At 46.0% G+C, this 25,220-nt stretch overlaps 1 protein-coding gene across 2 annotated transcripts in view; it reads left to right on the top strand.

Moving 5' to 3' along the window:
* Positions 1-3,352: 3,352 nt before the first annotated feature.
* The window catches only part of B3GNT2 (UDP-GlcNAc:betaGal beta-1,3-N-acetylglucosaminyltransferase 2), a 28,441-nt gene continuing 6,573 nt past the window's right edge, over positions 3,353-25,220 (top strand). Inside the window, exon 1 of one of the 2 annotated variants that reach the window (XM_036890408.2) lies at positions 3,353-3,621. The gene's annotated coding sequence lies outside the window, so the exon portion shown is untranslated. The remainder of the gene's footprint in view (positions 3,622-25,220) is intronic. The other variant, XM_036890407.2, reaches the window with a different exon arrangement.

Below are 25,220 nucleotides of genomic sequence, written 5' to 3'. Positions count from 1 at the left end.
TTCAAGGGCTGCCAGCACTTAGTGCTTCTTCATTTCTTCACCTTTCACTTACACATCAATCCGTTCCAGTTTCTCACCCCTTCACTCCACCAGTCACAGCTCTGTGAAAGTCACAATGGTCCCTCAACCAGTGGATGTTATTCAGTCATTTCCCTTGGGTCTCTCAGCCATTTTGAGTGTTGTTGACTATTGCCTCCTGGTAACATTCTTTTCCTGGGCTCTGTAACTCCACCTCTCCAAACTCCTAGTTTTCTTCCTGCCTCTCTGCGTGCTCCTCCACCTCCTCTTCTAGATAGTTTGCCTCTGTCCAGTCTTTAGATAAGGGTTCCTCAAGGCTCACTTCTAGGTCCTCATCTGGTTAGACTCTATACTCTCCTAGAAGACCACTTCTCTAGTGTCTTTATTACTACTTCTATCCCTGCTGCTTCCACCCCAGCCTCTCCTCAGAGCACCAAACCCTACAAGCAACCATCTACTCAACATCTCACAGGCATCTCAAAACCACCTTGACCGAATGGGAAGGTTTTCTCCATCCTCCTCTCTGAGGATCCCCCAGATCAGAAAATGGTACTCCCCTCCATCTGGTTGAGGAAGCAGAGACCTGGTAGTTCTGCTTGATTCCTCCCTCGCTAAGCAAGTCTTGTTGTTATCTACTTCTCTCTACTTGCTCTACCACTTAGACAAACAGCCCCTTTCACTTATAGTAACGGACTCCTAACTTTCCCTCCACTCCATTCCTCCCTCTCACCTATTCCTTCTTCACACTGTAGTCAGACTGATCTTACTGAAAATGGTATCCTAGGCCCTACATGATCTGGCTCCTGCCTGACTCTCCAATTTCTCCCTTGACAACAACCCCCTTTGTACCCTGAATGAGCCAGGAACTCTGTTCTACTCTCCTCTTTGCCTGGGTAAATCCTTCAGAGCTCAACTGAAATGTCCCTTCCTCTTGGAGTCCCCAGACAAACGGTCCTGCCACCTTCTACTCCCTTTGGCCCATATCACAATTGTATTAAATAATTGATAGTGCATTTAATTGTTAAACCCTCTCTTTCTAGCCAGACCATGAGCTCCAAGAGGGAAGAGTGTCTTCTATGTTTACCCATCCAGTGCCTAGCCCTGTGCTGTGTATCTAGTAGGTGGTCAAACATAGTTGTTAAATAAATGAATAGTACATCTTTACCTATGCCCCAACCTAAGAGTATAGACTACAGCCAAGTGGGTGTTGAATTTAGCATTGAGTAATTCCCCAAAGACACAGTGTAACAGTTACAGATACACTCCCAGCTGCAATAATTAATTGCAAGATGGAAAGAATGCTCTTATTTTTTAATTTCAGGGCCTGGGCAGCTTTTGGCAACTGCAAAGGACACAGCTTGATTTCCTTGTTGGTTGCCAGCTGACATTGTAGCAGTTCCTTTACTCAGAATCTTTTGGCTAGCAGTCCCTGAGAATATGTGGCTACTGGGAGTGGATTTAAAGGGAGGACACAGGCACAGAAAAAATACACCAATCTGATGGCATATAAAAGTCTCCTTCAGATGTCAGTCTTGTACCATCATAGCATTTCAAAATCAAAACAGCAGCCTAGAGATATCTTTACTTAAACCATGGAACTTGGACTCAGGATTAATTATTTTGGCACAGAATTAAAGACATAGGCTTCATTTGTTTATTAATTTATTCTTTCCATAAAGTTCTTAAAGAATTTCTAATTTCTACATTTCTTTGAAAATATTTTATTAGCCTTCTAAATTATGAAAGTTAATATAATTAGAAGAATACAAAATTCAAAGTCAGTAAGGGTATAAAATTCATCTCCTCACCTTCCAACATGCCAATCCCATATTTTGGGTAACTGGTTAACGGTGTAAAACATCCTTCCAGATGTTTTTCTAGGAATATATAAAAACTCGACTTGTTTCTCAGGCTTGTCTCAGGCTTAGGAGAATCATGTGACCAACATAAAAGCAAAAAGGTCTGAAGTGTACAAATCAAAACTTTCCCACATCTGACTCAAAGAGTTCTGTTTCTAGAGGCCCACGTTCCCTGGCTCAGTGCATGCAGCAGCAAAGTGCTGTTCTTGGCTCTGAGTTTAGATAGAAGGAAGGTCCTATAGTGGAGGAGGCCGAGTTCCTAAGTAGCTAGATTCCTACAGTAGCAATTCCTTCCTTTTGGGCTAATTCCATCTCAGAAAGCCTTCTGAAAAATGCAAATAGTTGAGAGTGGAGTGTCCTTAATTCCTCCGTGTGATTATCCAAAGGGAATCGCTTTCTTCCCAGCGAGATAAAGACGGAGGGAGGTGGGCGCTTTCAGGGCCAGGCTTGCCTGTCCGTGGAGCGCATGCGTGACGGGCTGGTTGCGCTGGGCCTTTCAAACCAAGACAACCTCTCCATCCCGTATAGCGGGCTTACTTGGGCCCCTCAAAGTTGTCAGCCGCGGCTGGGACTCACTTTAGAAGGCAGTGCTCTGGCGAGCCATTGCCAGCGCTGGGAGAGGAGGGTGTGCCTGAGGTCATGTGAGTTCCGGCCGGTAGATGTCTTTGGCGCCGAGTCCCTTTCTACCTGAGGGGCTGGAGGCGTGTGTGTCAAAGTTCAGCCATTTAGGCTGCACCTAGGTATCCTTCCTGACTCCTGTGCAGTAGCTCGGATTCCTGGCCCAGCGTCTGGGCGCTTTGCGTTTCCGGCTTCTCGAGATGCGGGTGGAACCCTCTGCAAGACACCGCAAGAACTAAAACTACCCCGTTTCCATGTGCTGGCCGTCTTCATAAACCCGCATTTGGGCACCTAAGAGGTGGCGGCAGGGACTGGGTGGGCAGAGATCAATGATCAAGTCCCAGTTCGCCCTGGTTATCTCTTCACCCACCTTCCACTATGGAGCCCCGGGTTTTGCGGGCGTGGTGGAGGGGAGCAAGCACTTGAGGGGCGGCCAGGTTCAATCCAAGCCAGCCACAAACTAGGTCTGTCCCGGAAAGGTCTCTGCAGTCCTCACCAAGGCCAGGTGTGCAGTCCCGCAACATCAGATGTACTACAAGAGAGGCGGCCTGCAGTTGGAGGGATTTAGCTTAAACGGGAGTTGGAATATAGTTCTTCTGCACTGGTAGCTGCCAGGTTTTTCCGAGAGGTCTACTTCCTGGGGTTCTCTTCCCTCAGCTTAACCCTTCGCTTTGCAGGTGTGCGCTTGAGGGCCCGAAGGTCCCCGGAAGCTAGGGGGACCAGTGTCTGGGTCCTCGGCGCCGACCGTCGGACCCACCCGACCCGCCTGCGCTAAACTTGGGACGCGGGGCGACGGGCCCAGCTGGGCGGTGACGTGAGGGGCGGAGCCAGGCCTGATTGGCGCGTCGGGCGGGGCGACAGAGGCGGGGGCGCCGGGAGGCGACGGCGGTGCGGCGAGCTGGAGCCAGGAGTGAGGCGCAGCGGTGGCGGCGGCAACAAGTGCGGGAGACTAGCGGTGCCGGAGCCATCCCCGCCGCCGACACCGCCTGGCTGGCCCGTCGCGGGCGCAACGCATGGAGCGTGAGCGGCGGCGGTCGCCGGGCTGAGCCGCACGGAGCGGCCGGGACGTGGATGCGGCCGCGCTCTCCGTCCCCGCCCCGCTGAGCTGGAGCTGCTCCCGGACAAGGTAGGGCCGTGCTGGTGCGCCCCCCGCCACGCTTCCCCCTCCTTGCCCCTCACCTCCCCAGGCCTGCTCCGCTCCCGCCCCTCATCGCTCCGCGACCCCCTCACTGGCTCTCCTTTAGGCCCCCAACCCGGTTCCGGCTTCGTATCGATCGGCGCCCCAGCGGAGGACACCGTGCCTCGGTGACTCCTGCCGCATTTAGGCGCCCCCACTTCCTTACCCTAGACGAAGAGAATGCACCGCGGCAGCGTGTCCTTTGAGTCTCTTGCCCCTTTCCATGCCCACGCCCGGGCTCGGGGGCACACCCCTCCCCGTTGCACTCCAACTTCCGGGGGAGCCGCGGCGGGGTCTGCAAGATTTGGGAAGGGATGTCTGGGGCCGGGGGTTCTCATCTGGGTTGCACTGGCGTTTTTGGGAGGAGATGGTGCGTGATTTAGCGCTCGCACCCCCGCACCCCACCCTCGCACTGCGCGGGTCCCCGGTGCCGCAAGGGGAGATCAGGTGTTTTGTGAGACAGAGAATCGCCAGCTTCCTCTCTCCACGCCCGACCGCCTGCCGCTGCCACCTCCGGGTCCCCAGAGGCTGGTTTCTGCGAAACTTAGGAAGGACCTTTCTCTTTGACCTCTAAAAAAATATTCCACGCGTTGAATGATTAACCAGGTTACTTGCCCGAAACCTGGGGAGGGGGAAGGGTTGATTCTGCAGGGAGGGCGTGAGCCTGCCTCTGCAAAACACCTCGCTGGGATGGTGGGAGCGGGGCGCTCGGCGGGGACCCCCGGGGGCTGCTCTGTCATGGCAGGAGGACCCTTCTGGAGGCAATAAAACCGAGTGACCTTAGTTTCCAAGCCACGGTATTTTACACCCTTCAAGTGGGGACGAGCAGCTGAGAGACTCCCCACAAGTGTCACAGCTTGGGAGCTCATCTCTGAAAATAATACATAACATTTCAAACCTGAGTTGACGAGGAGGCTCCCTCTCCTGCTAACGAAGGGGTGGTATGTTTGCTCTCGCTCGCCTATCTCCCATGGCCTCCTGAAGCTCCCCTACTTAGTAGAATGATAGTTTAGAACAACTGTACCATATTTTTCTGCCCCTCCCTTGGAGCCTTGCTGTAGATTTCAGATTGCTAAACTAGTTGGTGAATATTGGCTTCTACTTCTTACAAGTTCTTCCGTGTAACTTTGCCTCCAGGGGTGATGCGGTGGTTAAAGAGGTGACCGACCGAGCCAAGACTAGGTCTAGGAAGGCGGCGGGTACCAGAGTTGAACCCAGTCCTAAGGCTCTGGAGCCGGCCATCTCGTGGTCGGCCCTTGCGGATCTGACAGCTGACAAGGAGGGAGGACCAGCTGGGCGGTCACTACTCCCACTGTCCTAGTTCCTGTTTCTGTTTCTTTTGAATAGAGGTTATTAAGCCTCGTGGAATTTGGAATTTTGTTACAGAGTTCTGTGCTGTTAATCCAGATTAGATTTAAGGCCGGGGAAATGCGGGAGCACTGTAGAACAGTGCTTGAGAAAACCTTTCCTCCACTTAATTAACATTGTCAGATGTATTTAGCTTTGGGCCTTCTGTTTGAAATTACTTTTTCATTCTAGAATACTGTCTTGTCCCTTGGGAATGTCCCACACTAGGGGCTCACTGCTCTTCATTTAGTTTTTATGAAGATGGCATGAGTAGGAAAGGCCTAATTCTCCATAAAAGTTTTAAATTCCCAACCTCACTGTTCACTGATCTTGATTCTGCCACATACTGTTTAGTGACATGGGTAAGTTTATTATTCCAGCCTCATTTTCTGTATCTGACTTTGGGAATGGTAGTGCCAGCTCTGCAAGATTGTTTTTGAGGACAAATAAAATAATGTTTGCCAAACTCCTTTCTCTGCATCATGAGAGGTAAGAAGTGCTTAATAAGTAAGTGGTGGTCATGTGTAATCAATACAGAAGTTCATCCAGGCATCAACTTCCCCTTACCAAAAATGGGAACCATGTAGGAACCGTTTAGGTTTGAGACCAAAATCAACGACATTTGGCAGATGTAAATGAAGTTCTTAAAATCCAAGGAATGAGGTAATTTTTTGAGGAAGGTAAACATATGTTTGAAAAAATTATGAATTGAATTTTTTTCCTGGGTTTATGGAGAGCTGAGTATTTGGGTGTGTTGCAGTTTTGAAGATTTCCTTGTTGAAAAGAAAACCCCACAATTTAGATTTTTCAAATTATAAGATACTAAAGTATTTTGCTGAAAGTAGGAAAGTAGAACTGGTAATTCATGGTTGATTTTTCACTGTACAGTTTGTTCAAATGTGTGGCTTTTTTAAAAAGTTAATTAGGAAATGAATGAGAATCCAAAAACATTATTTTGCTTTATGTGATGCATTTTGGTATAAAGCTAACATATTCTGGATAGAAGTGTGTGGGGCTTATTCTTCTGATGCAGGGATAAGAGAAAATGTGAATCCTTTATTTCTCAAAGAAACTTTGAATCTAAGTTTTAATGTTTTCTAGTAATGCTGTTTTTTTTAAAACCATAATTTAGGGATGTTGACCCATGGTCGTGAATGTGCCTGAAGCACACTGTTCTTAACAAACTGGGTCAGTGCTTTTAATTCTTTCTAACTTGCTTAATAGCCACAAAATTTGTCTCTTTAGTTTTCATTGGAGTTTGTTAAAAGCTTTAAAAATTAATAAATGCAAATGGCTACTTTTATATACATGGAAATTCTTGCATTTGGGATAATATTGGTTGTGTGATCTATTGCAACATGACCAGTGGTGGTGCATTTTCAGTACTAATATTGAAAAATTCTCAGAAAGGCCTTTTGGTTATATATGCAAATGCCCAGGGGAAACCAAAGTTATTTCAGTCAATTGCTTAGCATTTTGGGAATGTACAGAACGTTAAAGCATGAGTTCACCTGGGCTCTGACAATTTGAAAGTCAGGTTGCCTGGCTTGCATGATCGAAAGCACTCAGTGAAGACCATGGTGTGGATCCAGCTGTCTCCCTCCAACCTCCCCAAGTGGGATAACTAACTGTTACTAGGTACTTGCCAAACGTGTCTCCAAACTGTAGGATGAATAAACTTCTCTCTCTGGAGAGGCAATTACTGCTTGAATAAGAGGTGTATGTATGTGTGGGTTAAGGCTTTGAGAGAATTGGTGTAATGATTTCATCATCACCTGCTGGCTGGTGGTGAAGCTTTGCTAGTCTGAACAAAGCTTTAGTGGGAAGGACTTGTTACTTGATGGAGAATTTGTTACTAAGGAGTATGTGGCACATTAGTTTACTGCTGGGAAAAGTTTGTGTTGAGTTTTCTATTTGTTACAAAATTGAGATTTTTGCCCTCACTGTGTTTGCCACTACTGTGTTACATGCTCTTTGCCCATCAGTTTTGTCCTCTTCCCTTGTCTTAATTTTTTAAACAAAATTCAGACTTCTTTTGAGCGTTAACGTTGAAGTTATAACATACTTTATGTTTTTAAATTTTGTGTAATTTTAGCTAGATATTTCCATAGATGATGCTAAGAACTTTGTTACAAATTATTTTCTGTGTATCTGTGAACATTCCCTTAGAGCAGGGTTTAAAATTGTTTTTATTCTGATGTGGCTACAGAAGGGAAGTTCCCAGGAGCCAGGAAATTGATGCTTTCTACTTTTTATTCTGTGGCATTTAAAAACAGGTTTATTGTTCCTGTGTCTTTACTCTCATTTGATTAAGATATACATTGCTTACCAAAATGGTTTTAAAAACTGATTATCCAAGGAAATCAATTTTAGAGTGTGGCCAGGTTCTGTCAGAGTGTTGTATGGTGATTTAGTGCTTAAGAGCATGAACTTGGAGTCAATCAGATGAGGATTTTTTTTTTAACTTTTGAGGTATAGCATGTAGTAGAAGTGTGAAGTGCACTAATGTTAAGTGTGTAGTTCATGAATATGTTCCACCACCTAGATCAAGAAATAAATGTCTTCACTACCCCAAAAGGTGCCCATGCCCCTTTCCAGACAGTATTTACACCCAGAGGAAAACGTTATTCTAATTTACATCATCTTAGATATGACTCATCATCATAGATTGGTTTCAGCTGTACTCGAACTTCAAGTAAGTGGAATTACAGAATCATATAGTATATAGTTTTTTGGGAAACAGACCTGGATTTGAGTTCCATTTTTTTCACTTACTGTGTGACTGTGGTTATTGTGCGATTAAGTTATTTAAGCTCTCTGAACCTCAGTTTCCTTGCTTGTGAAATGGGGGAGATAAAGCCCTATCTCAGATATGCTAAGAAAATTAATGTGATAGTATACCTAAAATACCTAACATTATGCCTTACATCTAATTTCTTTGTCCCCTTTTTATTTCTGTAAAAGACTGGTAACTAAAGTGTCTTACCAATGGGTTTCAGCCCTGGGCAAGTTTACTATGGATTCAATGTGACCAAAGAAATGACAGTAGAATGTTCTAGGGGTGAATGGGTTATACCCAACTTTATTTCCATGGTGGCAGGTCAGTCACTAGAATTCCATTCACTCAGAGCAAGTCTGCATGCAGCAAGCCAGTCTCTGCCTCTGGGCCTCTCTGCCTGCACAGCTGTCCTCTGGGCCTCTGTCCTCAGTGCTGCCACCACTCCAGCCTCTGCTTTACTCTCCTGCAGCCTTGCAGTTATGCCACCATGTCACCCAGAGCACTGGGTGGGGCTCTTTTTATAGAGTCAATAACAACACATTGCCCACACGTGTGTAGTGACTGAACCAACCAGGGCCAGGTGAGAATACTGGCCACAGGAATCTTCATTTTATCCACACTCCACCCCTCCAGGATTCTCTCCTCTCAATCTGTGTGCCTTTAATCTTCTGCAATGATCCCTCTGCAAGAAAGCTGGAACATTGTAACCAAATTCCATAATCTATGACAATATACAAATAACAAAAATTACAACAAATTATAATAACCCCCAAACCTGAGGAGATCCATTGCCACCAAGTGGTCATCCTCTCTCTATTCAAACCAGTTCTACTCAAATGAGTTGACCAAAAGGACCATGAGTGGGCCTTAAAATACCCACCATCTCCAGCTTCTCCAGCCTCTCCAGCCAGGTCTTGCAGACACACAGGCCAACCTTGTTGCTCTATTTCTGCCTTCTGCTTTGTCCTCAGCAGCCAGAACCCTGCTCCTGTCTCAGTTGTTGCCAGCGCTCCCGTCATCCAATTTCTTTCTGTCTGCTCCTGCCTTTTCAAACCAACCCACATCTGGGTCCTGGGGTCCTTTAAATTCTTTCTTTGAGAAGCAGACCATATTTCCTTCTGTGCTTGAGCCTGAGGATAGAAGCAGAGCATGGAGTCCTCCACGACCTGAGGAGAGGGCTGCACCTCTCCTGAAAGAACCTGCCATTGCTAAGTCCTTCTGGCTTTCCACCAGCTTTCAACCAGGTGGGGTCTCAACTGAGGAGGGGCCAATGCCTCCGGCAAGGCAGGCCCTCCACTCCCACCTGTTCGTCAAGCCTCCGCTCCTCTATTTCTGGGGCTGATGGCTCCACATCCTTCACCTGCCCCAAGGCACCTGGCAGCCTGCGCTCTCGTGTGCCTCTCCTTCTTGGGCTGCTGCTCCTTTTCGGGCCTTTACTATTTCCATAGCACTTCATAGTGATGCCATTTCAGTCAGCAACAGATTTTCTTTCCCTTGGGATGGACCCCAGTCCTCCACCCCTTCCCAGTACCACATGTCCACAGGGGGGACACTCGAGTGTCTCCCCGTCTATAGGTGCAGCCTGCTGAAATACTCCTTCCATGAGGGCAGCCTGTTCTTTTTCCTTGGTCACCAGTGAATCCTGCCAACCACACCAGTTGTCTTGCCAGTGGGTTTCAGCCCTAGGCAAGTTCACTATGGATTCAGTGTGACCAAAGAAATGATAGTAGAATGTTCTTGGGGTGAAAGAGTTATACCCAACTTTATTTCCATGGTGGCAGGTCAGTCACTAAAATCCTGTTCACGCAGAGCAATTCTGCATGCAGCAAGCTGGTCTCTGCCCCTGGGCCTCTCTACCCACACAGCCGTCCTCTGGGCCTCTCTGCTGCACAGCTGTCCTCTGGGCCTCTGTCTGCAGTGCTGCCACCACTCCAGCCTCTGCTCTGCTCTCCTGCAGCCTTGCAGCCATGCCACCATGTCACTCAGAGCACTGGCGGGCCTCTTTATATAGAGTCAGTAACAATACATTGCCCACACGTGTGTAGTAAGCTAGCCAACTGGGGCCAGGTAAAAATCCTGGCCCAGGAACCTTTGTTTTATCCACATAAAGCAACTATGTCTTCTATGTTTTATACACTGTTTCATTATAAAAGTTATGTAAGTCTTCTCTTCAAAGTTAGAATCCAAATCTTTGTTGATTCGACAGTTGGTTGATGTAGCATTTAGCTTAAGTGAGACATATTATTTGTTGATAGTTGATCCCCTATTATTTTTAACTAATATTTCCTCTGAAAGTCATGAAATGACAGTCATTGCAATGTCTCAGGGCTGATTGGTCACCTGTGTGATATGAGCTGGGGCACAGTGATGACAGCTAGTTTGCCCTTGAACAGCTTAGTTTAGGTAACAGGCATCAGTAGGTGGCCTTAGGATCCTTGGAACACATTTACTGCTTTCTGCTCTGTGAAATAACTATTTCATAAGTAAAACCATAGGGCCAGTTCATGTCATGCTCAGACAAGCCATTTAAAACATTTTCAGCTTTTATAATCTTCCTCTGTAAGTGGTATCATGTACAGGTGATCCTTGAACAACTTGGATTTGAACTGTGCAGGTCCACTTATATGCAGATTTTTTTTTCAATAAATATATTGGAATTTTTTTTTAGATTTGTGACAATTTCAAGAAACATTTTTCTCTAGCTTACTTTATTGTAAGAATATAGCATATGATACATATAGCATAAAAATATGTGTTAATTGACTGTTTATGTTTTTGGTAAGGCTTCTGGTCAACATTAGTAGTATTAACTACTGATACTAGGCTATTAAGTTTTGGGGGAGTCAAAAGTTATACTCAGATATTTGACTGTGTGTGGATTGCCCCAACCCCTGGATTGGTCAAGGGTCAATTGTATTTAGTAGTCTCATGTCTCCAGTGTTTTGGTGGATTCTTTTGGACATGTTTAATTTTTGGAGCCATTCTTTAGATGTAATTTGGGTGGTACTGGGCGTTTTATCTTTTTTTTAAAGATTTTCTTCTTCTGATTTAAGAAAAATATTTTTTTATTTAAGAAAAAAGTTGCAGTTATTTATAGAAATAAAATTTTTTTTTTGTTTTTTACTTAAAAGTCAAGTCAAAGTAAAGGAAAATAAAATTAATTCCACCATCTCTTAACGTCTCTTAACTTGGGTTTGGGCCCTCTTCAGTGTATTTTTCTGCATCTGAACACTTCTACAATTAGCTTAGGAAAAACACATTGCCAACACTTTGGGCAAACTTAAAACAGACTGTATGGGCCTGCCTAGAGGTACACGGCTGGGAGGACAGGAGGCTTTGAAGGCCTGGGTTCAAATCCATCCCCACTCTGGCCCATAATTGTGGCTGTACCATTGTCAGGAGTGCTGGGCATGCAGTCCCCAGAGGCTCCATGAGGGGGACCCTGGCCTCCAGATTATAGTAGCTGAGGGGGAAAACCCATTGTTGGAAGCCCCCCCATCCAGATGTTGTATAATGAAGTGAGCGATTTGTTGACTGAGCCAGCGTGCGTTAAATGAGCACTTACTGTATGCCGAGCACTGTGCTCAGCCCCATGTGTATTCCCAGATGGGTCAGGCACAGTTCTTGCCTACAAGGAATTAGCCTTCTGATGGGCACTCTAACCAGGAACTGATGGAAGAGTGCTCTGGTAGAGGTGTAAGCAACATGCCGTGTTGGGGGCAACCAGAAAGGCTTCCTGAGGAAGTGGTGTTTGGGCTTAGCCTTAATGGATGAATGAATAACTCTTCTGGGGCAGAGAAAGGAGAGCAGAGGCAACCAGGGCTGCAAGCTTATGGTGATGTGCTGGGTAAACACCAGGCAATGCTGTGGGTTTGGAGGGCACGGTACTTAGGAAGGGGTAATAGGACACAGCGTAGCCTTGACGACCATGCAGAGAAGTGGCACTTGATAGTAGTTATGGAGGTTGTGGGGGGCCACAGGACGTTCTGTGGAGAGGATGTGGTGACATGTCTCGGTCAAGCTTGTGTTTGAGCCAGAGAGGTTCAAGGCAGGCATGATCATGGGCCTGGGTCATTTTAGTCTCCTGATGGGGCTCCCTGCTTCCCATTTGCCTTAAAATAGATATTATTCTGGCTTCTTTCTGGAAATAGACTAAAAACTGAAATGTACAATTCTCTACTCAGATTCCTCCAGTGGCTTACATCTCAGAGTAAAGTCAAAGTCCTTAAGTTACCTACCAAGCCCTTGACTCAGTTCACTGTCTGTCCTGCCTCTCCCCCATCTCAATTCACTGCAGCCACCCTGGCTTTCAAGCTGTTCTGCCTCTGGCCTTTGCATTGGCCACTCCATCTTCCTGCAATTGTCCTGCCTCCCGCCAACTCTTCTCTGAGAAGGGAGGCTTTCTCTGACTGTCCTTATCCTTGTCCTCTCTACTGGCTCTTTATTTTGTCTGACTGCCTATCAACCTTATGATAATTGACCACATTAACTTTATCCTTCATTTTCTGTTTTAAGCACTGCTTGGCTTAAGTAGTGTTTGGTACTTGTTGAATTAGGCCACTCCTCAGCCTTGCTAGGGGGACCTAGGAGCCCAAACCAGGCCAGGGATGGTATAGGATTCAAATGTCTGTACAGTTTGAAGGGGACTGAAAGATAAGACGTTCTGGTGGGAGGGATGGGATTTGGAAACCAATTCAGGGAGGTGTGAAGGTGAGTTACAGATAAAGGTGTGTTGGTGCATTTTTTAATATTTGGGACAGTGAGGCTGTGGGGTATCTGCAAGGGTCCAGGGAACAGGAGTGTGGGGCAAGGGAAGATGCAGCCATAGGCCTGAGCCCAGAGACAGAGCCCACTTGGGGGGTTGAGCCCAGGAGCAAGACTGCCAAAATGTGTGAGAAGCAGGAAGACAGTCAGGGTTGGGGAGTGGTTTTGAACTTGGGGTAGGGTAGAGGGTGGGTGGCCAGCAGTTTTAGGTGCCCTGGGAAGTCAGGAGAGGCCAAGGATTGAAGTTTCCAGAGGATGAAGGGGGCTGGGAATGTCAAGGCATGACAAAGGGGCCTGACCAGGGGAGCCTTTTCAGGAAGTTGGTGGAAAAGGGAAAGGGGGGCCTGTGCTGGAGCCACTGGAGAGGGGGGCTTTGAGGTGGAGGGGAAAGTGGACATCGCCACTGATACAGCACCCCAGGGGGGCAGCAAGGGCTGTCAGAGGGGATGGTGACCTTGTGGGGACTGGGGAGGGACTTACTGAGAAGGGGAGACTGGTCCGTGTGGAGAACTTGAAGTAGATTTTGGTCCTAGAGCTGACAATAAAAAGAAAAACAAAACCTTTGTAACCATGGCAACTACTTAGGTTCTGTCGCCCACCCGCAAAATAGGAAAAACCTGTGCATACAGTCCTCACATATTGATTGTTTGAATCTAATGCAGTCATGAATATGAAAGTGTTAACACTGCAGTAAGGTTACTTCTATGGACCATACACTTGCTAAGGCTTATAATTTATCTTCAGATTTCTGTTGTTTATTTTCTTTGTAAAACACTTAGCATCCAAATGCTTCTCTGAAGCACCTGCTTTTTTGAGTCCTGATCAGGGAGTAACACAACTGTGATTTAAGAACAAAACCTTTAAGTCTGGCTCTAGATTGTGCAGTGGGAAGCCTAGTGATGCTTTCAGAATAAAGTGTATTTGTCTAGCCTTGAAAGGGTCAAAGTGGGTTTGTTACGGATACCATCCTTACTAAATATTTAACATTTGAAACTAATGAAATGTACTTTACATTTATTATTTTATGGCTGAATGTGACCTTTGTGTATCAGGAACTTAATGTAGCTTTTATTCTTTAAGTCAGTGAGATGCAGCCATTTTATTTTTCTTCTCCTTTCACCACATAAGGAATTATTTTCTTCAACAAACTTAAAATATCTCTCATGAAAAATTCTATTTTTAACTGAATGTTTCTCTACTTTGAATATTTTTCCCTCAAGCGTCTGATGGATTCTCATTAAAGAAACAAAACCCAAACCATCTTTACAATGGAACATTTCAAACAAGTGCAGAAAAGAGAGTGATACAGTGAAGCCATCACTGGTTTCAGCATGATGGCCTCTTTTTTCCCATCCCTGCTCCACCCACCAACTAGGAGGCTCTGGCAGAGAGGGAGAGTAAATCTCCCAGACCTGTAGGTGTGGCAGTCGTCAGCGGTGTAGAGGTGGTAGAAGCTGTGGGAGCGACTGGACCCCTGGGAGGAGGGAGCAGCGGGCAGAGTGGAAACAGAGATTGCTGTGGTCCCTGATGTTTCCAAGTAGGTTATAGCCTAGGGTATATGAATGTATATCACAGACATACTTAAAATTAGTATTTAAACTGCTTGATATAAGAGGCCCATTTTCTGAGATGCTGAGTAGCGTAACTATATATTGAGCAAACGACATGTTCTCTTTCATTTTGACAACATGAAGTTTTCTTGGCAGGTGGCCAGAGAAATTGAAGTTGTTTCATCTCTTTAAATAGGTCAATAGGTAGACAAGTCTTGGCTGAACAGCTGTCCTACCTTTAGTAGAAGATTTAGGTAAAAGGCCAAAATATCACTGTTTTGAGGATATGTATTTAAATCCTTATGCTATCCTTATTTTGATATTAAAAAAAAAAGTACAAACAACAGTCTTCAAACACCTATCAGTAACTTGTTGAAATTTTACAACATTTGAGAAGGAGACAATCAGGAAAGGGACCTGGGAGATGGGGGCAGGGCAGGGGTTGCTTCCCCCTTCTGAAGTTGCGACCCCAGGGTCTTTTGTCACTAGAAAGTTGTCTTTTGGGAGGAGGTTGATCTCTGCCTTCAGAGAAGAGGTGACATCCTGGGGGAGCCTAATTTAATTGGATTGTCAGTATGTGTGGGAGCAGTGCCTGGTGCCCAGGGGTTGGGGTGCTCCACCTCACAGCACCCTGCCTCCCTCAGGGCTGAGAGCGGGACCTCAGCCCCCCGGAACCATTTGGGCTGGGAAGCACAAGGGAATTGAGGCTGTCCTCGTAGAGCAGGAAGCAGTGCGATTTGAACCTGGTTCTTCAAGGAGGTTTGAGACTGAGAAGAGAGCGGACATTTCAGGCTGGGAGAAGACGATATGAGCAAAGGTGCGGGTAAGGAGGACAGCACTTGTTCTTAGGGGGTGCTGGTGCCTGGGAGGCCTCTGGGAGGGGATTTTGAGGGTGGAAAGCTGGGAATGACGGTGGGGATGTCTACCTCCCCTCCCTGGCTGTGCCAGCACACAGCTCCATGCTCTGTCTTCAGGTATATCAGTAGCTGGGATGAACTTATGGCCTGGGAGTGGCCTATCTGGGTTCCCAGTTGCTGCCCCCTCCTTCCACTCTCCATTTTGGGAAGCTCAGACAAATTTTTGGAAGCAGTCTGCTCAGATGAGGGTACCTCATTAACCACTTCACAGGACACTGTATCCAGTTGGGCCCTGGGCACGCTTCCTGGCACATGGACTAGGCCTCTGTGGGTGGGTAGGGGTTGGTATGCAGTTAATTTGTCTTGTTATAAGGAGTGACCCTGGTACCTCCATCCCATTTCTTCAGTTCTTGTCTTTTTTCCCTCCTCCAAGGTATTAGACCTGTTGATTCTTTTTTATTTTAAATCTCTGCACGTGCCAAGTCTGTCCAACTTGCTGTGATTTTCATGCACATTTTTAGAAGAGGGAGTCAGGCAGTTATCTCCAAGTTGCTCCTCTAAGGGATCCAAGTGAGTAAGTAGGAAGTCCTGAAGCCGGAGGTGTAGTTCCTCATGCTCCTTGGTGTCCCCTTCATCGTAACCAAGGCAAGTGCTCCTGAAGAAAATGTGTCGCTGGAAACCTTCATTCTAACAGCCAAGAAATTGAGATCTCGCAAAGCCATTTATTAAATTACTTAAGATAAACATAATGAATGCCACTGATATTAATTTAGATATTTACTGAAGTTAGAAGGCTAATTTTAATATATGCAATCCCAACTTGCTGTGTATTCAAACAGTGTTTTCTTGATTTTAGGAGATTGTATTTTTATTTTGGAAGGGAGATAAATAGAAACTTCCATTTTGCAAGAAGTTGATGGAAATGCTCTCAAACTACATTTCATGGGGACAAGAATCGCCAAATACAATTAAGAAGGGCAGTGGTTGATTTCAAAGACTTGGTCTGTAGAGTAGAAATTGAAAGTGATGTAGATGAAATCTCTGTCAGAGAAACTGGCAGATTGGATTTGGCTGCCCACATGTGTCACATTAAAGTGTGGGTTTAATATTTTTATTTTTGTGTTACATAAATTAACCCATTTATTAGTGTCCAGCAATGCTTCAAGTAGTGGCGCTACTACTGCTCTTTCAACTACTTCAGTCTTCTAATGGCCAACTTTTCTGTGATAGCAGAAGTGGGGTTACAGGTCCAGGCACCACCAGCTGCTGTGGTCATACAGGAGCTACAGAGCCAGATCCCTACCACTCAGCTCTTCATCTTGGTTTTGCTATAAAAGGAGCCAGTGTACTTGGCGTGCTGCCTTATTTCAGTTTTCTTCACCTGAGGGAGGCACCAAAATGGGTCCCGTATTTCCATATTTACCCACGATTCTAACCATCTTAGTGCATTTCTCTGTGTCGCCGCCAACTAGGTGCAAGCTGAGAGAGCTAATGTGATTGTTTTAAAATCTAAAATTTCTACTTCTGTTTGTGGTCTGTTATCACAACCTATGGAATTGAGTGGTGGAGAATGAGGTAATTTTGAAGTTTTAAAACTTTCAGGTAAAGTCAACTTTACATTTGTCTTTTAATTAAAATTTTCATGCATTTTACTATGCAAAATGACAATCTCTTTTTCAATACCTATATGAAAATATTCTTTTTTGGGTTCCCTAACTTTTCTCTATAATGTCTGTAGACACAAGTAGCCCACATAACGGGCACCAAGTTTACCTCTTCCCCTCATCTCTGTACAGCAAGGCTGCCAAGCCATGGCTGATGGCCTGCTTATTTCCAGAAGCATTCATACAAGGACAGTTTGTAACTTAGTTTATATAATGGGATTTGTTTTCTAGTCCAGTACTGTAATTTATGCTTGTGCATTTTTATTAAATTTTAATTGCCTTCTTCCTCCCCTTCCCCCTTCCCTTGGGTCTGTGTTTGTTGACAGATTTATTTACTTGCAGGAGACTATTTCCTGAGGTATTTTTAGGCAGTGTACTGCATTGAGATGATACCAGGTAATGCTGTTTGATGGGTGTGAGGGGTGAGGCTCTAGGGGAAAGCATAGAATTAGAAAAGGCTTGTGACATTTATGAAGAGGAGTGGCCTGGACTGACAAATAGATAGCTGGGGGCCAGGGACGGTGCTCAGGGGGTCTGGAAATGTAAGGTCTGTGTGTGAAATTACTCAGCAATGACTTGTTTAGAGCAGTGTTTGAAGACTCTTGATCAAAGGTTAAAAAAAATAAAAATTTTCCTTCAGCTTGTCCTTAGTCCTTTACTTCTCCTCCCCTTTTATGTCCTTCATGTATTCAAATTTATTGACTGTCATATATATTGTTTGAGTGGCAGATACTGAGATACAGAAATAAATATGGCCCCTGCCCTGAGCCCCACATGTCTGTGGGTGTGTCTTGTCAGACTTGTTAAGAACAAGGTGTGAGAAGTCAGATAAGTGTGTGTGTGTAAACTGTTGTAACAGCAAGGGGGAAGTAATAAAAACACACCAGTGAGAGAATTCAGGGAAGGGCAGTTGGCATTTTTGGCCTTTGTTTTTTATGTTGCTGGCCTACAGTTGAAGCTGTAGATGGGAGAAAAAGACTTTGTCACTAATACTCCTTCACACCGCTGGACTCACAGCCCTGGTGCAGGTGAGGCCCTGTGCCCCCCGCGCCCTGGTTTCCTCGTCTGTGTGTGAGGTGGTTGGAGCAGGTGAGCTGTACAGCCCTGGAAGAGAAATCCTTGGAGCTTCCTTCTGGTAACAAAATTGGGATACGATCTGTGTGTGTGTGGAATGCCTGTGCATTTTATAGGGAAAACCAGTAAAAGGGTGAGAAAGTAGAGTTTGTGGCCCCTACTTGCTCTTTGGTCATCTTTCCTGACACAGGCTGGCCTCCCCCACCCACCACCCCTCAAAGGGCTGAGCTCCAGGCCAGCTCTGCACCAACCTGGAGCAGTTTGGGGCTTGCGCGGGGGTCCCTTCCCTTCAGGCTCTCGTTTCAGGGGAGGGGAATGAAATGGCAGCATTTTTCTCTGGGTAAACAGCCTGACAAAAGGGTTTGCCTGGACCGGTTTGTGATTAGGCTGGTTTAAGCCCTTGCCAATCTCCCACTCTTTAGCGTGGATAAATACCTCACACGAATTTGCAGGCGCTCTACCTATGGCAGGGAAGGTGCATGTGTTACCAGACCAGCACCTCTGAGCACCTTAAATCCATGAAAGGTTCCCAACTGGTGACTGGGTCTAGATTTTTCCTTTCTCTTGCAGATTTAAAAAATGTCTTGACCCCCTGGCTTTCCTCGGAATTGTCTGAGTCTTATGTGTGTCCACAGATGCAATGACTTTTGTTCCTTAATTATTTTTTAAAAGTATAGCTTTATCTGAGGATTCTTGAAATCCTTTTTGAGCAACAGTGTTGTGTGGTAGAAAGAGAAGAGTTTAGACTTGGGGTTGGCATCCAAGTGGCAGCTCCACCAGAATTACTTCCATGACCTCAGAGTAATTGCTTCACATTTTTTAGCTGCTTGTGACGATTGAATGAGGTGAGAACATTCTGACAGGGAAAAATGGACAAACGGCATGAGGAGTAGGAAAATCAGGAAAGAAGCATATGAAAAGATGGTATAAATTTTAAAACTTGGAGATGTCCCTTTTTTTGTAAAGATTAAAATGAAGGACAGTGTCCACAGTCGGTGGGGATAGCTGCATGCTCTTGCGTGTGGGTGAGAGGATAGATCAGTCTGGCCTTTCTTTTTGGTAGGGGGATGGGAGGGAAGGGAGTGGAATAATTTGATTATATTCTAAATGACTTGAAAAATTCATGTTCTCTTTGTAATTTTCCCAAAGGAAATAATAGGACAGTGAAAAAAGACATGTGAGGTTAATTTTTTTTGGTTATAGGGAAAATGAGAACTTGTTGGTTAGTATTGGTAAGCCAGACCAAATACCTGTTGTCCGTCAGCGATGCCTTAACATCTGATGGTAGAAGACAGACTGCTCAGATCATGCCCTTTTCCCCTGCGAACCGAATCTGCTTTACAGCAATAAAACCTCAGTGAACACAAAAGCCAACTATATTTGTAATCAACATGGATGTCCAGTTTGGAGTTCCTTTATTTTCCCTCATTTCATACTCCTGTGCGAAGTGGTCAGTTTTCCCCTCCCTCCCTCCCTCCCTCATTCCTTCAGTCTCTCCAGCAGCAGCATTTGTGAAGTTAGACGTGGGCATGGCGCATACTCTTCTAGAAGACAGGTCCTGGGCCCACCAGCACATAGCTCCTCTTCCCAGCGCAGCCTCAGAACCCCTCTGCCCACAAACTGACTGTGTTGGTCTCTGCCTGCAGACCCTTGTGCCCTCCTCCCCACATTTCTGAAATTACCCTGTTTCCAGCACCACTTGGGCCATGCCTCATCCTCAGCTGCTGACTAGTGGACTGCCATGTGTTTGCTGCCTGTTAAACAATTCAGTGCAGCAGACCCATGTTTTATCCTCCTTCCCCTAACTCCAGACTCAAATAAAAATGTTTATGGTTGGACATGACTTTGGGTTGGTGATACAGAGATCTACAACTTGTGCCAGTTTTGGACTATTGCCTCTCAGGTCCAAATTCATCCTTTGTGCCTGATCTGTGAAAATGAATCAGGGCCTTCAAATATTTTTCCTTTGCCTTCTCCAAGTTGAGGGCTCTGAAGAATGTGCTGGAGGAGAAAGGAATTTTCATTTCTGCTTTCCAGTGTGTGGAACCAGGCTCCCATAGAGCCTGATGTTTTTCCTGCACTCCTGGATGCCTGCTGCATTTGGCTGCTGTGTGCCTTCTCCAGCCCTGACAACAGTGGTAGGATGGGGAGCCTGGGCTCTGCCCAGGTCACTGCTTCCTTGCACCCTCTCTTCAGCTCCAATGTGTATGCACACTGGGGACCCCGTGGTCCTGGCCATCTAGTAAGCTGGCCACCCAATCTTTGTCCTGAGCGGTGGCCCTGAGCTACTCCCCTGTGAGCCATACACTGATCTGCTAGGCCCCCGCAGAGGGAGGTTCTCTAGTTCTCAGTTCCAGCACCGTTGACCCCCAGTGTGTGCGTGGCTCCTGCTGCACCTTTCTTTCTCCACACACTCACTCAGCAGACTCCAAGGTCTGTGTCCTGTCACCCTCCTGTTGGGGGTGCTGTGTGTCTCAGTCTTTGTGCCTATACTGCAGAGGCTGTTATTTTTCTGGGTGACTAGACTATCTCTGGCCTGGGCATGCAGGAACTTTTCTGCCTTCTATACTTTCTTTAACAAGCTCTGAACCTCCCTTCCACATTGGTCCTTTTTTTGGGTACTTTTCATCTGCCACAGGGTGCCCTTTAGAGTTCTATCCCATCTTTATAGTTACTAGATTATCATATTCGTAAACCTACCCTGCTTAAATTACTGTGTAGTTTCTGCCACCTGGTTGGACTGAGACTGAAATATATCCCATGCAACCTAACTAAGCAAACAGAAGAATGACTGAGGGAAATCTTCTAGGGGTTTCTCTGAGGCCTCATCGAGAGCCTGCCAAACTACATTTGTTTGTGTGTAGGTCCTGGAACTTGGGGTGAAACATTGACCAGGCCACAGCCACATATAGGTTCTTAACAGGGGCTTCCAAAATATGTTAATAAGCTCCTCAGGAAGTGACTGCCTGCAATTTGGCATTTTTTTTCTAAAATGATTTCCCACCTTAGTTTAGTAGATGTCCTGAAGTTATGTAAATTTGTACTAGAGGCCTTCCTTCCTTTAGCCATGTTCACCCTGTCCCTCTACTGCCGTGGCCTTGGTGGGGGTAACAGTGTTGGAGATTCTTCTTAACCATGAAGTGGGTGTGGAGGCTCCTCTGCTTTGGCCTTGGGTGGAAGAGGGGTCTGCTGCAGGAGGAGGACTGCTCAGTCCTGCGTATTGCATCTGTGTGTTGCCTTGGGCAGGTCTGGGGCTGACTGGGAAATGAGGGGTGGCCTATCTTCCTACCCCAGTTTACCTTTTCATTATCTTACCCCCATCCTCCCAGGTCTTACATGGACCTGTTACTTCTGAAATTCTTGTGTCCCCCAACTCTAGAAAATCCTTTAAATTTTTTCTGTTGTGCTTTAGTGCTTTAGAAAGTGAGACAGATTTAAATAAATACATATGTATATGTGTATACAGCACACATATAATGATTTTCCAGTGTCATCTCTTTGGAGAAATGGTGTATATGTTTAATCCAGTTTCTACTGAACACTTCACTGTATTCAGTGAACTAGACCAGGTGACCAAACTATCCGTTCTTTCAGCATTTGCTGAATGACTCTCAGGTGCCCATGCTGGGGTAATGGTGGTACAGTGCTTGTGGAAGATGCACCGGTATAGGCCTGAGAGATAAGGAGAGGATGTTCTCACTCCTGGGAGGTGGGTGCTTCAGTCAGGGGGTGACACTTGAGCTAATTGGGAAGAAGTACCTCTCCAGGAGGGCATAACAGAAGGAAGGCACTCTGCAGATGGCAGGGAGAAGCTGGGATTTTTTGGAAGAGGAACATGTTTGCTGAGGTTGGAGGTTAAAGCATACAGGGTGTGGAGGTGGGGGGTGTTGGCAGGAGGCGGTGGGAAGGGAAGCACAAATCACCATATAGGGCCCTGGCTGGGCCAGAAGGGCCTGTGAGTGAGAAAACTGGAGGAAGGAGGCTGGTATTTAGGCTGGGGCACACTTGGGTAGATCTCCTAGAAGAGGCCGTGAGGCCCTGAGCTTGGCTCTGGGAATGGGGAAGAGAGGCGTTTTAGAGGACAATGCCCTCAGGCTTTGAGGGAGCTGTAGGGTGTTGGTGGTGGTCTGACCAACTGGGGGAACAGCACAAGCAGGGAATGTATCTACAGGGGACTGAGGACTGGTTGGGGAATAGGGCATATTTGGGAGCAAGGTGGGAAATAAGGCATTAGGCTACTGTAGTAACCAGTAACAGACCGGAGTGGAATAGAGGAGAGGTAAGAAGGTGCTATAAGAGACATCATGGAGGTGGAAAAAGAAGACTCAGCTCTTGTAGAATGTGGAGAAAAGAAGCAATTCATGATACTGCTGGGATGAGCAATGGGATGCCTGGGAAGTTGATCCATTGCAAATGGGGGACCCAGGAAGAGGGACTCCACATAGCATTTACAGCTGACCCTTAAACAGGGTGGGGGTTAGGGGCACCATTCCCTACGCAGCAAAAAGTCCACGTATAACTTTTGACACCCCCAGAGAATTCAACTACTAAGAGCCTGCTTTTGACTGGAAGCTTTATGGATAACATAATCAACCAATAAACACATATTTTGTATGTTGTGTGTATATATCATATACTGTATCCTAACAATAAAGTAAGCTAGAGAAAAGAAAATGTTTTTTCAAATTGTCTCAAATCTCCAAAAATATTCCAATACTTTTATTGAAAAAATCCACATGTAAGTGGACCTGCTCAGTTCCAACCGGTGTTGTTCAGAGGTCATTGCCATATTTGGACCAGAGGCTAATATTTGGAGTTACATGGGTCAATTTGTGATTCTCCTTTTGGAGGTAATATCTAAGGTAGTGGATAGATGAGTTTCTAGAGAGACACATTTTTAAAAGAGACACATTTATAAAAGAGTGAGTGACAAAGCTTGAGAAATGTGCTTAGTGTTTGGAGGACTTAAAACCCCTGAAGGACAACTATTGATGCCCATTGTGAGGTAGTCAACAAACCAGTGGGGTACGTTCCATCATCTCCATTTTACAAAGGAGGAAAAAGGCTCCGAGAGATCAAGTAACTTGCCGCAGTCATACAGCTAGTGGGTAGAGTAACCAGAATTTAATTCTGAGCTGACTCCCAATGCTAGGCTGACTTTTGAAAATTAAAATGGATTTGGGACATTTTCATCCTCACCGACCAGTCTTGTTTTACAATTACATAATTTTTTACACCAAAGATGAGGACTCTTGTCAGTTTTACTAAAGGCAGGGCAAGATGGCCTCTGGGAGGGCTAATTCCCTGTTGTTGTTTGCGAAGTTTTCTTCTTCCCCCACTTCTGAAAGTTCTATATGTGTTTATTTGAAGAATGAGCTTAGTGATTGATTTTATCTTAAATGACGAAGTACCATTTGAGAAAATCAGCCACACTGGGCTTTGGGGGAACTGTACTCAAGGAGCCCAGAACATGTCCTGCCACTTTGATATATCATGTCACCTGCGGGGGTGTGTGGGTGAGTGGATTCATGTATGTACTTTTCCCTTTTAATTTTGAACATGAAGGATGCGACTAATGACTACAAACCAAATCCCTTAAGTTTAGCTGGCAGTTGTTCCATGTTTTATAGACCAGAAAGTTATTCATGCTAGCCTCTAGGTGGGGTCGTAGGGGGAGTCCTGGGGCTCCCCTGCCCCAGCCCTGGCAAGAACTCATGCCAGCCTGGCTCCTTGCTTCTATTAAGGAACAAGCTTCTGGTCCTACCGAGCTGCTTCACTCACCCCGTTATCACTTCACCGTCTGCCATGAGTGTTAGAAGCTGTTCTCTCCCAGACCACTTAGCTGCAAACTGTCCTGTCTCTGTGTATCTGAGCAGAGCCTGGAAAAGATGGCAATGATCAGGCACCAGATGGGAGCAGCCTGGGAGGTGAGGACTTAGGACAGCCGCTCTCGCCAGGCTCCTGGAGGATGGGAAAGAAGAGGGCAGAGTGGGGTGCAAGGTCTCCAGAGTAATAAGCACGTTTTCCCCGCGCCCAGGATAATGGCAGTGGGCTTGGGCTCTTTGTTTGAGGATCTGTGTGTCCGGTTTGTGCCGGAGAGTGAGCAGGAAGCAGGACCCCCTGCACACAGAAGCTGCTAGTTCAGACTCCTGTGGTTGAATCAGGAGCTTGGATTTCCAGCCTCCTTGCCTCAGCCTGACTGGATGGGGTGGTGATTAATTTATTTAATGACTACGTGAAGGTCCTGCCGTTTTTTTATCCCTACCCTTGGTAGTGAAGGGAGGATGTAGGGCAGTCCTGGGCACAGGCTTTCCATTGGGCCTGGGTGTGCTGCAGCTCTGCCTGTGACTGCCTGTTGGCTGCCCCCTGCCCAGTTTGCCCCAGTCCCTAGGCGGTGTGTCTGTCCCTGACTCAGAGCTTTGTGAGAACGAGTCCTTGTGGCATTGGTGGCTGTGTGAAAATGTCTCTGGCCAGCCCTTGGCTTCAGTGTTTATGGGGCTTTCAGACCAGGAGGGAGCCCTTTGGGATCACCCCCTTCAGTGGCCCCCACTCCCTAGTGCCCATGCAGAAGCGTTGGGATTGTTGGGATTGCATCTGTGTTCGGAATTAGGTGTGTGAGGTCCCTGGAGCTCAGCTGACAGAGTCAATACTCAGTAGGTGTTACTTATGCCACCACCCTGCCTTCCATGTCTGACTTTGACTCAGGCTAGTTTTGTAGGTTAAAATATATAAATATAAACCTTTAAAATACAGAAGATTAACTGTTGAAAGTAAGATTAGTGTCCCTTCAGTTCCTTTAGTCAGAACCCTGACCCATGGCATTCATTCGCATCACAGTTTAAACTCAGACTCCAGAGCCCACTGCTTAGGTTGAATCTTAGCCGTGCCATATACCAGCTGTGTAACGTTGGGCAAGTTAAGTCACCTCTCTGAGTGCCTGGCAGGTACCTAAGTGTTTATTACAATAAACCAGATGTGTTCATATTTTGCTGTTATTTTTAGGAGCCCTTTCTAATAGATGGCCTCAGGGAAGCAGCACGGGCCCAAGTAAAGGCGTGCAGGCCATTGAGGGATGGCTGTTGTGACAGCCTCTGCTGACCACTGCGGAATCTGGCACAGTGGTGGTGGTGGTGGGGGGGTGTCCATGGGACTGTGAAGCCAGGACACAGGCTGGTGATTGGGGCTTCAGAAATGGTAGCCCAGCATCAGGAATTGTGTGTGTTGAGCTCTTCACCTGCATCCCCGGCAGCTGTTGTGGCAGCATTGAGTGTTAAAATAGCCTGTAATCCTGCCACCCTGATTAAAGCTGTTTTGGTTTTTGGGTGCTATTTTATGTGGATTTTCACAGAGTTTAAGCATAGCATTTGTACCATTTTGTAATCCATTTTCAGCCAACAAATATTTTTTTCCTCTTTATACCTTTTAAAATATTTTCATTGCCAAATAAAGAAGGAAGTTGCTTTCCTTTAAAACCAACTGAAGTGTTTTAGAAATTTCAAAACTGTTCATTCCC

The sequence above is a fragment of the Manis pentadactyla genome, chromosome 2 (assembly GCF_030020395.1).
Source record: "Manis pentadactyla isolate mManPen7 chromosome 2, mManPen7.hap1, whole genome shotgun sequence".
NCBI classification, from domain to species: Eukaryota; Metazoa; Chordata; class Mammalia; order Pholidota; family Manidae; genus Manis; species Manis pentadactyla.
This window is presented reverse-complemented; position numbering and strand designations above follow the sequence as displayed.